Raw genomic sequence first — 15,035 nt, 5'->3', positions numbered from 1 at the left:
TCCACTGATCTACTTGTCTACTGCTTTGCTAATGCCACATTGTCTTGATTACTATAACTTTACAGCAAGTCTTAAAGGATCAGTCCTTTGACTTTGTTCTTTTCAATATTGTGTTGGTCATTTGTGAACAAAGTAGGTTTTTCCTTCATTCTGAATATATACGCCTTTCCTTTCCTTTCCTTATCTTATTGGATTAGCCAGAACTTCCAACAGGAAGTTCAATAGAATAGGAATGGTGAAAGGGGACATTGCCTTGTTCCTGATCTTAGCAAGAAAGCATCTCATTTGCCACTACGGAGTTTTACGTCACCTGTAGGGTTTTTAGTTTTTGTACAGATGTTCTTTATCAAGCTGGGGATAGTGCCCTCTATTCCTAGTTTGCTGAGGGTTTTTCTTTTTTCTTTTTGAGACTGAGTCTTGCCCTGTCACCTAGGCTGGAGCGCAGTAGCACAATCCTGGCTCACTGCAAGCTCCGCCTCCCGGGTTCACGCCATTCTCCTACCTCAGCCTCCCGAGTAGCTGGGACTACAGGCACCCACCACCACGCCCGGTTAATTTTTTGTACTTTTTTTAATAGAGATGGGGTTTCACCGTGTTGGCCAGGATGGTCTTGATCTCCTGACCTCGTGATCTGCCCGCCTCGGCCTCCCAAAGTGCTGGGATTACAGGCGTGAGCCACGGTGCCCAGCCGAGGTTTTTATCCCTTATTGATTTTAGACTGGGCATAGTGGCTCATGCTTCTAATCCCAGTGCTTTGGGAGGCTGAGACAGGAGGATTGATTAACGCCAGGAGTTCAAAACCAGACTGGGCAACATAGTGAGATGCCCATCTCTCTTTAAAAAATTTTAAAAATAAAGAAAAAAAATTAGCCAGGTGTGGCATGTGCCTGTAGTCCCAGCTATTCAGGAGGCTGAGGCAGAAGGATCAACTTGAACCCAGGAGTTCCTAGTTACAGTGAGCTATGATCAAGCCACTGTACTCCAGCCTGGGTGACGGAATGACATCCATCTCTACAAAATAATTTTTTTTTTTTTTTTTTTTTTTGAGACAAGAGTGTCGCTCTGTCACCCAGGCTGGAGTGCAGTGGGTGATCTCGGCTCACTGCAAGCTCCGCCTTCCGGGTTCACGCCATTCTCCTGCCTCAGCCTCCCAAGTAGCTGGGACTATAGGCACCTGTCACCACGCCCAGCTAATTTTTTTTGTATTTTTAGTAGAGATGGGGTTTCACTGTGTTAGCCAAGATGGTCTCGATCTCCTGACCTCATGATCTGCCCACCTCGGCCTCCCAAAGTGCTGGGATTACAGGCATGAGACACCGCACCCAGCCAAAATAAATTTTTTAAAATTTATTTTCTGAGACAGTCTCTGTCACCCAGGCTGGAATGCAGTGGCACGAACATGGCTCACTGCAGCCTTGACTTCCTGGGTTCCAGCAATCTTCCTGCCTTAGCCTCCCCAGTAGCTGGGACTACAGGCACACACCACCATGCCCAGTGAAAGTTTTTTATTATTTGTAGAGACAGGGTCTTGCCTTGTTGCCCAGGCTAGTCTCAAATTCCTGGGCTTAAGCAATCCTCCTGCCTTGGCTTCCCAAAATGCTGGGATTACAGGCGTGAGCCACTGTACCTAGGCCAAAACCAAAATTTTTATTGATCTTTTCAAAGAACGAAATTTGGTTTTGTTGATTTTCTCTATTAATTCCTGCTATGGCTTGAATGTTTGTCCCCTCTGAAACTCATGTTGAAACTTAATCCCCAATGGGGCTGTATTGAAAGCTAAGGCCAGCTGGTTGCGGTGGCGCATGCTTATAATCTCAGCATTTTGGGTGGCTGAAGTGGGAGGATCGCTTGAGGCCAGGAGTTCAAGACCAGCCTAGTCAACATAATGAGACCCTGTCTGTAGAGATAAAAAAAGATTAAAAAAAATTTAGCTGGACATGGTGGCACATGCCTGGTGGGATAGGGACAGGGATGGATAGAAAGCATTCTAGGCACAGACTTGGTGAAACAGGAGAGCAAGGCACGTTCAGGTAACTCTTCTCCAAACCGAAAAGATAACTACTTGCCTCTCTGAGGCAACAGAGAAGGAAATCTTTTCTTTGGTTAACAACTTCAAACTGTAGCTCCAGGGCAGGAGAGGTGGCTCATGCCTGTAATCCCAGAACTTTGGGAGGCCAAGGTGGGTGGATCACTTGAGGCCAGTAGTTCAAGACCAGCGGCCAATATGGTGAAACCCTGTCTATACAAAAATACAAAAAATTAGCCAGGCATGATGGCAGTTCCCTATAATCCCAGCTATTTGGGAGACTGAGGCAGGAGAATGCACTTGAACCCAGGAGGTGAAGGTTGCAGTGAGCTTAGATCGTGCCACTGCACTCTAGCCTGGGCGACAGAGCAAGACTCCATCTCAAAAAAAAAAAAAAAAAAAAATCTAGTTCCAGTAGTTTTGGCTAGGGTGTCAAAGATTGTTGAAAGAACATTTGGACTTTAAAAGGAATTTGCTTCTCCTCAGTTGTGCACATGCATGCAGCTGATCCAGAATGGATGCTGGCCCTTCCCTCCATGCACGTGCTCACAACTGGCCCTTAAATTCACATGGATGCACACCACCAACCCCATAGCTACACACACACACACACAACTGCCGCTGTGCGTGTGCCTAGAGTCAACTCCAGCCCCTGCTGTTGGTCCTGGCCTTCACCACAATATATGCCCAAGTCTGGCCATTGCCATCACACATGTGCCAGCAGCTGGCTCCCACAACTGAGCATATACACACCACTAGCCCTAGCCCCCACCACAGGCTTGTTCCAGTCCCTTACTGCTGCACCTGGAAGCATTGCTGAGAACCTCAACAGCTCTTGCAGCCACTGTAGGCCCCCACACCTCTTGTCACCAAGGACCACACAGTTGCTGACATCACTGACCCAGCTCCCTGAGCCAATAAAACACTGTACTGCTCCATGAACCTGGAGCTGCCACATGCCCCCACACTTTGTGGAGGACCACTAGAACTAATGCCATGGCACACTGCAGCATGCTGCCCACCCACTCCTGAGAACTGAAAGTCTTTCCTTACCAAAGCTGCTCTATAAAACCTAGAAGAGACGGATTGCTTCTTCTCCTTTTTTTGTTTTTTTCTTGGCTCACTGCAACCTCTGCCTCATGGGCTCAAGGGATTGTCCCACCTTAGCCTCCTGAGTAGCTGGGACTACAGGTGTGTAGTCCCACCATGCCTGGGTAATTTTTGTATCTTTTTTGGTAGAGACAGGGTTTCACCGTGTTGCCCAAGCTAGTCCTCTTGAACTCCTGGGCTCAAGTGATCTGCCCACCTGGGCCTCCCAAAGTGCTGGGGTTACAGGCATGAGCCACCATACCCAGCCAATGATTATTTCTCTAAATGCGCAAACACCTATGCAAGGCTAGGAGGATCACAAGGAATCAGGGAAACATGACAACACCAAAGGAAGAAAATAAGCTTCTAGTAAATAATCCGAAGAGAGTGGATATCCATGAACTGCCTGATAAAAAATTTACAATAATTGTTTTAGAGAAATTCCACAAACTACAAGAGAACACAGATAAACGATTTAATGAAATCAGGAAAAGAATACAAGAACGAAATGAGAAGTTCAGCAAAGATAGAGGAAAATTAAAAAGAAACATTCTGGAGCTGAAGAATACAATGACTGAACTACCAAATGCAATACAGAACTTCAGAAGATAACTCAAGTAGAAGAAAGAATCTGCAGACTCAAAAACAGGTTATTTGAGATTATCCAATTGGAGGAGAAAAGACAAAAAAGAACTAAAATGCATGAAGAAAGCTTACAGGATTTATGAGACACTATCAAGTGAACTAATATACACATTATGGGGTTATGAGATGAAGAAGAGAGAGACAATGGAGTAGAAAGTGTATTTGAAGAAATAACTAAAAAGATTTCCCAATCTTTGGAGAGAAATAGACATCCAGACTGAAAAAGCCCATAGGACCCCCAAATAGGTTGAACACAAGTCTACAACAAGGCACATCAAAATGAAACTGTCAAAGTCAAATTTTGAAAGAACTCCTGGGCTCAAGTGATCTGCCCACCTGGGCCTCCCAAAGTGCTGGTGTTACAGGCATGAGCCACCATACCCAGCCAAGAAAAAAGCAACTTGTCATTCAAGGGAATCCCTATGAGATTATCAGATTTCTCCACAAAAATTTTGCAGGCCAGGAAAGAATGGGATATTTTCAAAATATTGACATAAAATGGCAACCAAGAATACTATACCCTACAAAGCTATCCTTTAAAAATGAAAGAGGGCCCGGGCGCGGTGGCTCAAGCCTGTAATCCCAGCACTTTGGGAGGCCGAGATGGGCGGATCATGAGGTCAGGAGATCGAGACCATCCTGGTTAACACGGTGAAACCCCATCTCTACTACAAAATACAAAAAACTAGCCAGGCGAGGTGGCGGGCGCCTATAGTCCCAGCTACTCGGGAGACTGAGGCAGGAGAATGGCATGAACCCGGGAGGCGGAGCTTGCAGTGAGCCGAGATCCGGCCACTGCACTCCAGCCTGGGCGACAGAGCCAGACTCCGTCTCAAAAAAAAAAAAAAATGAAAGAGATAGTCTTTCCCACATAAACAAATACTGAGTTTACCACCATTAGACCTGTCTTACAAGAAATGCTTAAGGGAGTTCTTCAAATGGAATTTAAAACATGCTAATCAGCAACGTGAAAGCAAAAATCTCACAGGCAAAGGTAAATATACAGTCAAATACAAAATAATATAACACTGTAATGGTGGTACCCAATCTACCCATAACACTAATACAAAAGTTGAAAAACAAAAATATCAAGAATAACTATAACCAAAAAAATTTGGTAACAGATTCACAATATAAAAAGAAGTAAACTCTGACTTGAAGAATACATAGTGGAGGGGAGTATGAGTGTGAAGTTTTTGTATGCAATTAAATTTAAGTTATTGTTAAATTAAAATAGATGGTTTTAACTGAAAGAAAATGTAGCCAGGTACGGTGGCTCATGATTTTAATCCTAGCACTTTGAAAGGCCAAGGCGGGTGGATCACTTGAGATCAGGAGTTCGAGACCAGCATGGCCAACATGGCAAAACCTCATCTCTACTAAAAATACAAAATCACTTGAACCCAGGAGGCCGAGGTTGCAGTGAGTGGAGATCATGCCACTGCACTCCAGCCTAGGTGACAGAGTGAGAATCAGTAAAATAAAATAACAATAATAAAATAAAATAAAATAAAATAAACATATATACAAGAGTCACAGGAACCACAAAGAAAAACCCTGTAGTGTATACACAAAAGATATAGACAAAAGAAGAATGAAAGCAAACCAAAACAATCATCAAATAACAAAAGAAAAGGAAGAAAACAAAAGAGCTACAAAACAGACTGAAAACAACTAACAGAATGGCAATATTAAGTCCTCACCTACCAATAAATACTTTAAATGTAAATGGATTAAACCCCCCCAATCAAAAGGCATAGAGTAGCTTAATGGATTTAAAAAAAAAAAAATCCAGTAATATGCTGTCTACAAAAGGCTTACTTTAGCTATAAGGACACTCAGACTAAAGGTGAAGGGATAGAAAAAGACACTCCATGCAAACGGTAACCAAAAGAGAGCAAAAGTGGCTATACTTGTATCAGACAAAACAGACTTTTTTCTTTTTTTTTTAAAGGCAGAATCTCGCTCTGTTGCCAGGATGGAGTGCAGCAGCATGATCTCGGCTCACTGTAACCTCACCTCCAGGTTCAAGCGACTCTCCTGCCTCAGCCCCCCGAGTAGTTGGGACTACAGGCGTGTGCCACCACGCCCAGCTAATTTATATATTTTACGTAGAGATGGGGTTTCACCACGTTGGCCAGGATTGTCTTTATCTCTTGACCTCGTGATCTGCCTGCATCAGCCTCCCCTCCCAAAGTGCTGGGATTACAGGCGTGTGCCACTGTGCCCAGCCAAAACAGACTTTTAAGTCCAAAACTGTTACTAGGGACAAAGAAAGTCATATAATGATAAAAGTTTCAATTCAACAGGAAGCTGTAACAATTATAAACATGTATGTACTGAACATCAGAGCACTTAAATATATAAATCAAATGTGGACAGATATGAAGAAAGAGGTTAAAAACAATATAATAGTAGGAGAATTCAATACTCCACTTTTTTTTTTTTTTTTTTTTTTTTTTTTTTTTTGAGACGGAGTCTCGCTCTGTCACCCAGGCTGGAGCGCTATGGCCGGATCTCAGCTCACTGCAAGCTCCGCCTCCCGGGTTCACGCCATTCTCCTGTCTCAGCCTCCCGGGTAGCTGGGACTACAGGCGCCGCCATGTCGCCCGGCTAGTTTTTTGTATTTTTTTAGTAGAGACGGGGTTTCACCGTGTTAGCCAGGATGGTCTCGATCTCCTGACCTCGTGATCCGCCCGTCTCGGCCTCCCAAAGTGCTGGGATTACAGGCTTGAGCCACCGCGCCCGGCCTGGAATACTCCACTTTTAATATTGGATAGCACATTCAGGTAGACAACCAATAAAAAACAACTGACTTGAATAACACTATACACCAAATGGACCTAACATACAGAACTTTCTAGTCAACAGCAGAATACAATTTCATCTCAAGTATACATGGAACATATTCCAGGATAGGTCACATGTTAAGTCACAAAACAAGTCTTAACAAATTTAAGAAGATTGAAATAATACCTGGTATCTTCTTAGGCCACAGTGGAATGAACTAGAAATCAATAACAAAAAGAAAATAGAAAAATTCACAAATTCATAAAAACAATACACTCTTGAACAACTGGATAAAAGAGGAAATCAAAAGAATTTTAAAATATCTTGAGACAAAAATAAAATTCCAACTTTTAAAAATTTACAGAAATCAGCAAAAGCAGTTCCATAAGGGAAATGTATAGCATTAAACACCTATATTTAAAAAGAAGGAAGATCTCGATCAGGCAAGATGGCTCACACGCCTGTAATCCCAGCACTTTGGGAGGCCTAGGCAGGCAGATCACTTGAGGTCAGGAGTTCAAGACTAGCCTGGCAAACATAGTAAAACCTCGTCTCTACTAAAATACAAAAAATTAGCTGGGCATAGTGGCAGGCACCTATAATCCCAGCTACTTGGGAGGCTGAGGCAGGAGAATTGCTTGAACCCAGGAGGGGGAGGTGCTGAGATTCCACCATTGCACTCCAGCCTGGGCAACAGAGCAAGACTCCGTCTCAAAAAAAAAAAAAAAAAAAAAGAGAGAGAGAGAAGACAGATCTCAATTAAAGAACTTAACTTTGGCCAGGCATGGTGGGAGGCCAAGGTGGGTGGATCACTTGAAGTCACGAGTTCGAAACCAGCCTGTTCAACATCGTAAAACCCCATTTCTATTAAAACCACAAAAAATTAGCCAGGCATGGTGGCGCCTGCCTGTAGTCCCAGCTACTCTGGAGGCTGAGGCAGGAGAATCGCTTGAACCCAGGAGGCGGAAGTTGCAGTGAGCTGAGGCTGAGCCACTGCACTCCAGCTCTGGATAACAAAACAAGACTTCATCTCAAAAAAAAAAACAAAAAAAACAACAACAACAACAACAAAAAAAAAAAACAGATACAAAAGAAAACAAAGCAAAAAACACACCTAACTGTACAAATCAAGAAACTAGAAAAAGAGGAACAAACTCAACCCAAACTTAGCAGAAGGACAGAAATAAGAAAAATTAGAGCGGAAATAAACAAAATAGAGAACAGAAAAAACTAAGAGTTGGCTTTTTAAAAAGATCAACAAGCCTTTAGCTATATTAAAAAAGAAGATTCAAATAAATAAAATCATAAATAAGAGACATTACAATGAATGACACAGAAATAAAAAGGATCATAAAGGACTATTATGACAACCTATATGCCAATAAATGGAATAACCTAGAAGAAATGGATAAATCCTTAGTAACACACAAACTACCAAGACTGAATCAAGAAGAAACAAAGACTGAGCAGACCAATAACAAACAAGGAGTGGAATCAGTAATCAAAAATATTCCAGGCTGAGTGTGGTGGCTCACACCTATAATCACAGTACTTTGGAAGGCTGAGCCAGGAGGATTGCTTGGGCTCTGGAGTTTGAGACCAGTGTAGGCAACACAGGAAGACCTCATCAATACTGGGAGGAAAAAAAAAAGCCTGTAATCCCAGCACTTTGGGAGGCCAGGGCAGGTGGATCACCTGAGGTCAGGAGATCGAGACCAGCCTGTCCAACATGGTGAAACCCTGTCTCTATTAAAAAAAATACAAGGCCGGGCGCGGTGGCTCAAGCCTGTAATCCCAGCACTTTGGGAGGCCGAGACGGGCGGATCATGAGGTCAGGAGATCGAGACCATCCTGGCTAACACGGTGAAACCCCGTCTCTACTAAAAACTACAAAAAACTAGCCGGGCGAGGTGGCGGGCGCCTGTAGTCCCAGCTACCCGGGAGGCTGAGGCGGGAGAATGGCGTGAACCCGGGAGGCGGAGCTTGCAGTGAGCTGAGATCCGGCCACAGCACTCCAGCCTGGCTGACAGAGTGAGACTCCATCTCAAAAAAAAAAAAAAAAAAAAAAAAAAAAAAATACAAAAATTATTCAGGCATGGTGGTGGACACCTATAATCCTAGCTACTTGGGAGGTTGAGGCAGGAGAATTGCTTGAACCCAGGAGACGGAGGTTGCAGTGAGCCGACACGGTGCCACTGCACTCCAACCTGGGCAACAGGGTGAGACTCTGTCTCAAAAAAAAAAAAAAAAATTAGCCAGGAATGGTGGTGTGCACCTGTAGTCCCAACTATGTGGGAGGGTGAGACAGGAGGATCACCTGAGCCCAGGAGATTGAGGCTGCAGTGAGCAATGATCACACCACTGCACTGCAGCCTAGGCAACAGAGTGAGACCCTATTTCAAAAAAGAAAAAGAGAAAATTCAACAAAGAAATGCCCAGGACTGGATGGCTTCATACGATAATTCTACCAAACATTCAAAGAACACTAGCCCTTCTTAAACTCTTCCAAAAATTAAAAAAGAGAATGCACTCCCAAACTCATTTTGTAAAGTCAGCATCACCCTGATTCCAAAGCTAAAGATAACATAAGAAAATTACCAGGCAATATCCCTGATGAACATAAATGCAAAAATCCTTAATAAAACACCAGCAAACCAAATTCAACAGCACATTAAAATGATTATACAACATGATACAGTGGGATTTTTCCATAGGATACAAGGTCAGTTAACATTTGAAAATCAGCCAATGTGATAAATCACAGTAAGAGGAATGAAACACGGCCGGGCACGGTGGCTCAAGCCTGTAATCCCAGCACTTTGGGAGGCCGAGACGGGCGGATCACGAGGTCAGGAGATCGAGACCATCCTGGCTAATATGGTGAAACCCCGTCTCTACTAAAAAATACAAAAAACTAGCCGGGCGACGAGGCAGGCGCCTGTAGTCCCAGCTACTGGGGAGGCTGAGACAGGAGAATGGCGTGAACCCGGGAGGCGGAGCTTGCAGTGAGCTGAGAGCTGGCCACTGCACTCCAGCCTGGGCGGCAGAGCAAGACTCCGTCTCAAAAAAAAAAAAAAAAAAAAAAAAAAAAAAAAAAAAAAAAAGAGGAATGAAACACAAAAAACAGATGATCACATCAATAGACCTAGAAAAAGGATTTGACAAAAGTCAACATCCTTTCATGATAAAGACTCAACAAAACAAGTATGGAAGAAACTTACCTCAATGCAATATAGGTAATTCATGACATGCCCACAACTAACATCATGCTCAATGGTCAAAGACTGAAAGCTTTTCCTCTAAGACCCAGAACAAGGAAAGGATGCTCACTTTTATCACTGTTAATCAACATAGTACTGGAAGTCACAGCCAGGGCAATTAGGCAAGAAAAAGAGAGGCTTCCAAGTCAGAAAGGAAAAAGAAAGATTATTTTTGCATGTCATGATCACATACATAGAAAACTCAAAAGACTACACACACATACTCTGTCTCTCTCCCTCCCCACACACACCTCCCCCCAAAACTGGTAGAACTAATAAATGAATTCAGTAAAGTTTCAGGACACAAAATCAACATAAAACTCCATAGCATCTCTATACACCAAAAATGAACTATCTGAAAGGGAAATTAAGAATGCAATCTCATTTACTTTAGCACAAAAATTTTAAAATACTTAGGAATTTATGGGACTCAGCAAAATAAATGACACAAATAAATGGAATAAAAACAAAAGTAAGTGGAAAGATATCTCATGTTCACAGATTGGAAGAATTAATATTGTCAAAGTGTCCATACTACCTAAAGCAATCTACAGATTCAATGCAATTGCTATCAAAATCCCAAATAGAAAAAAAAATCCTAAATTCATATGGAACTACAAAAAACCCTGAATAGGCCGGGCGCGGTGGCTCAAGCCTGTAATCCCAGCACTTTGGGAGGCCGAGACGGGCGGATCACGTGGTCAGGAGATCGTAGACCATCCTGGCTAACACAGTGAAACCCCGTCTCTACTAAAAAATACAAAAAACTAGCCGGGCGAGGTGGCGGGCGCCTGTAGTCCCAGCTACTCAGGAGGCTGAGGCAGGAGAATGGCATAAACCCGGGAGGCGGAGCTTGCAGTGAGCTGAGATCCGGCCACTGCACTCCAGCCTGAGCGACAGAGCAAGACTCCGTCTCAAAAAAAAAAAAAAAAAAAATGGTAACTATATACAAGTAATAGATATGTTAATTAGTTGGAATGTGATGGTCATTTCACAATGTTTCACAAAAATTCAGTTGTAAACCTTAAATATATATAATTTTTATATGTCATAAAAATTAAATTATCACAAAACAATTTAAAAGACAAAAAAGTGATTCACCAACTGTGTTTAATAGCTACATATTAATGATGGCAGCAACAGGCCATCTGGAGCAGCTGCTGCCATCATGCTGGCTGCAACAACTAGGCATGGCCAGGGCTGCATGCTCCATGGAGAAGGCAAAAGCCAGGGATAAGCGGGAGACCCGCCCCTTCCAAGTTGAGGCAGGAACTCCCTGGATGCTGCTGTAGCCGCCCAAGCCATGGCTGCAGACCCCGGTATCCCTGCATTGTTGGGGGCCCAGAAAGGCCCCCCCTTGCCCTTGCCAGCATGGAAATGCCTGTTCCTACTGCCTAGCTTCTCCCTGCCTTCTCTGATCTCAGAGCAAAGTTGGGCAGTGCTGACTCAGCAGCCCCCTGCCGCCTCGGCCCCCTCCAGATTTTGGGCACCAATGAGCATAGAAGGAAACCAAGGGGAGCTGAGAACAGCTTGGCTTGGTACCTATAGCCTGGGTACCATGAATGGCAGGAGGCAGACAGATTCCTGAGTAGAAGGGGATGGGTCCCTGGTGAGGTCCCACCTGCAGGCCAAGGAGGGCTTGAAAGCTGAGGGTCAGGATGCCAGTCCCATGGACTGGCATGAGAACTTGTAGTGCCTTTTCTGGGCCTGCCCATGGCCCCATATGGACCAATCGATAACGCATTTCTTCCCCTCTGAGGCCCATAAAAGCCCTGGGCTCAGCCAGAGCTAAGCAGATGTTGGGACGACCAGCTGCACGGAGGAGCTACCCACTCCAGGACCTCCTCTCTGCGGAGAACAGCAGACATCAGGATAACCAGCTGCAGTGAAGAGCTACCCACTCTAGGGCCTCCTCTCTGCTGAGAGCTGCAGAGATGACAGGAAGACCTGCCTGCAGATAGGAGCTACCCACTCCAAGGCCTCCTCTGAGCTATTGTCACTCAATAGCTGCTCTTTGTCTTGCTCACCCTCCACTTGTCTGTGTACCTCATTCTCATTGCTCACCCTCTACTTGTCTGTGTACCTCATTCAATAACTCTGGACCCACCAAATGAGGCTAAAAGACCTGCAACACAAACAGGGCTGAGACATGCCCCCTGCTCACCATGTTGTGGACAAAGAGAAGAAAAGAAGAGCTGCAACCCTTTGGGAAGCCCAGATCTGGGAGCTCTCCGAGCCAGGGCTGTGACTCCCTCTTTGGGGCCCTATGGTTCCTGGCATCTCCAAGTTTCTGGGCACCACCTTTTCCCTGGTGCCAGCTGTGGAAGCTGCTTGGAGTGTGACTGGTCCAGCTGCAGCCTGGCAGAGAACTGGCACCCATGCTGGTAACTGAAGCTGACCACCCCACTGCAGCAGCTGGCATGTCTGACTGAGCAACAGCCAGACCTCACGCTTCCCCACACCCCCCTTGTCACTCCACGCAATCTCTCTTGGCAGGCATGGGATCCAGGCCAGTATCATGAGCCAAGTGCAGCCTTCCAGGCCAGGTGGGTGGAATGAACCCAGTGGGCCCAAGCAAAACTTGGGCAGAGGTGCCACTTGGCCACAGAGGTTTCTGGCCAGAAAAGTGACACCCCAAAGATACCATAACATTAATAACTCAATACCCTGTTTTATTATTTATAATAAATTCCAATTACTAAAAATTACACAAGTTTCTTATATTGGCTGCTAAATCACATATCTAAACTAATCAAACTGCTGATCACATCTGTATAAACCCTTTCCCTTTGACAGAACCCTTTCTTTCTAATCCATTTTGGAAGCTTCAAAAAAAGTTTATTCTCTAGCAGTCCATGGTTGTCTGCCCCACCCTCTTCAGGTTCCAGAAGACTCTCAAGGCAAAGGCCAGGAAGACTACCGTATGTTTCATTTCCTACCTGACAATGAGGTAATCTGTATAACAGAAAAATTTTTACATTATTAATTTGAATTGGGCTTCTACATTTTATACATATACATACATGATTTTCAAGCAAGCAACCAAGTGCTGGGCAAGGAAAGCCAAGTTAACATGAAGGCAAAGGCTTTCTATTACCTTTTGTGTAAACCCAAATCCTGAGATTTGGATTAGGGTAGATGCTTAAGAGATGAAGGTGATGCAGACCAACAGCACAGCTGAGAGGCAGAATCTGGAAGTTTAAGGAAGGAATTGTGAGATTCTCAAGGATAAGGAGGGCTTTGGGGTCCTACTCCCCAGCTCTAAGGAGTAATATGGTACACAGAGTTGGATCTCTGACACGCTGGTTCTAAGCCCTACCATTCTGGGGTCCTAAGGAAACAAGCTTTTAGACTTGATGGGACTGCCAGGACTGGACAGTGGCTGTTTCAGAAGCAGTCTGATGACCAGAAGAACCTTCTCAGCATCTTGTTGCCAAATAAAATCTGGATACCTTTGCATAATCTTAGGATTTGTGAGAAGCCCACCAACAAAGCAGATGGTGGTGGGGACCTTGGTAACAGAAATAAATTTACAGAAAACAAAGACATGCAATATTTCTTGAACATATTTATCTATGGATTGAAAAATTGGCCAGGCACAGGCCGATGCCTGCAATCCCAGCACTTTGGGAGGCCGAGGCGGGTGGATCACTTCAGGTCAGAAGTTTGAGACCAGTCCGGCCAACATGGTGAAACCCTGTCTCCACTAAAAACACAAAAATTAGCCGCGCATGGTGGCAGGCACCTGTCATCCCAGCTATTCGGGAAGCTGAAGTAGGAGAATCACTTGAACCTGTGGGCCAAAGGTTGCAGTGAGCCAAGATCGTGCCATTGCACTCCAGCCTGGGCGACAGAGCCAGACTATCTCAAAAAAAAAAAAAACAAAAAAAAAAACAAAAAGAAAAATCACACCAGCTAGATTTCCTCCTGATATCTCAGGGTAGCTGAGCCAGGAAGGTTCTGCTCCAGCAGGCTGGGGAGCATCCACTTACCCATGAAAAGGAGTATTTGGAGGTTCATTTTAGGGGCCAATACCAGATAGTCCAGGACTAAAAGGTCTTATTTTTATCCCTTTATATTTCTAATAGGAAATGAAAGAGTAGACAACAGAGTATAGTTTCTGTATTGCAGCTGGGGAAGAGACAGGAAGAGCGGAATCCACCAGCACAGTGAGTGAGTCAGAAAGAAAGTACTCAAAATGTCAGTGAGAAGCTGAGGAACTCACATGAGTGCTTTGAGCATGCAAAAGGCTCAGCTGAATTCTGACTGGATTTGTCCTAAGCAAAGCAAAAACCAGGGTCCTTTGAATATACGGGACACAAAGCTCTTCTTATAGAACAAATTCGACTGAGACTTTGGGGAAACAACTGCATCAGACAGTGGGAACTAACTAACAGTGGGTGTGCCACACAGCACCACGTGGCTCCAACCTGTGGCTCCATTTGCTTCTATCCTTACAGTCACAGCCTTTGGTTTTATTGGGGCAGTTTGGTGGACCAGGTAAACAGGTACCCTTTGCACAGGAGAACATGGTGGAATTCTACCTTTAAGAAACTTGCACCTGCTACGCTTTTCAGGTAACTGGACCTCACCTCAAATCTACCTGGTACAAGTATAACTAAAATTAAGAGCAGAAGAGAAGTCTAGTTTGTATTCCTTTAGAATTCTAACCCCCCCCCCCCCATTTTTTTTTTTTTGAGACGGAGTCTCGCTCTGTCACCCAGGCTGGAGTGCACTGGCCAGATCTCAGCTCACTGCAAGCTCTGCCTCCCGGGTTCATGCCATTCTCCTGCCTCAGCCTCCCGAGTAGCTGGGACTACAGGTGCCCACCACCTCGCCCAGCTAGTTTTTTGTATTTTTTAGTAGAGACGGGGTTTCACCGTGTTAGCCACGATGGTCTCGATCTCCTGACCTTGTGATCCGCCCGCCTCAGCCTCCCAAAGTGCTGGGATTACAGGCTTGAGCCACCGCGCCCGGCCTAATCCCCAAATATTTGCCAGATATTAGTTACTCGGAAAACTTTCTGATATAAAAAAGGCCTCGCCCATTCACCTTGTTCCCAACTTACCGTCACATTCCAGCAGACACTGAAAAGCTGAACAAGGGAAACCTTATCCCTGCTCGAGTTGGTTGAGTTTCTCCTCTCTTCCTCTCCTTGTCACTGTTGCCCATGTACTGTAGTTTGGAAGTAAAAAAAGAAGAAACTCTTAAAAATATCTCATTAT

General features: G+C 44.5%; 1 protein-coding gene across 1 annotated transcript in view; it reads right to left on the bottom strand.

Moving 5' to 3' along the window:
• Positions 1 to 12,573: 12,573 nt before the first annotated feature.
• The window catches only part of WBP2NL (WBP2 N-terminal like), a 40,040-nt gene continuing 37,578 nt past the window's right edge, over positions 12,574 to 15,035 (bottom strand). The window contains exons 7-9 of the mRNA XM_030915087.1: positions 14,879 to 14,985; positions 12,908 to 13,001; positions 12,574 to 12,765 (exon numbers count right to left, since the gene is read on the bottom strand). The gene's annotated coding sequence lies outside the window, so the exon portion shown is untranslated. The remainder of the gene's footprint in view (positions 12,766 to 12,907; positions 13,002 to 14,878; positions 14,986 to 15,035) is intronic.

Source organism: Rhinopithecus roxellana, chromosome 13 (genome assembly GCF_007565055.1).
Source record: "Rhinopithecus roxellana isolate Shanxi Qingling chromosome 13, ASM756505v1, whole genome shotgun sequence".
NCBI classification, from domain to species: Eukaryota; Metazoa; Chordata; class Mammalia; order Primates; family Cercopithecidae; genus Rhinopithecus; species Rhinopithecus roxellana.
The sequence above is the reverse complement of the archived record's forward strand: the minus strand, read 5'-3'. Positions and strand labels throughout refer to the sequence as shown.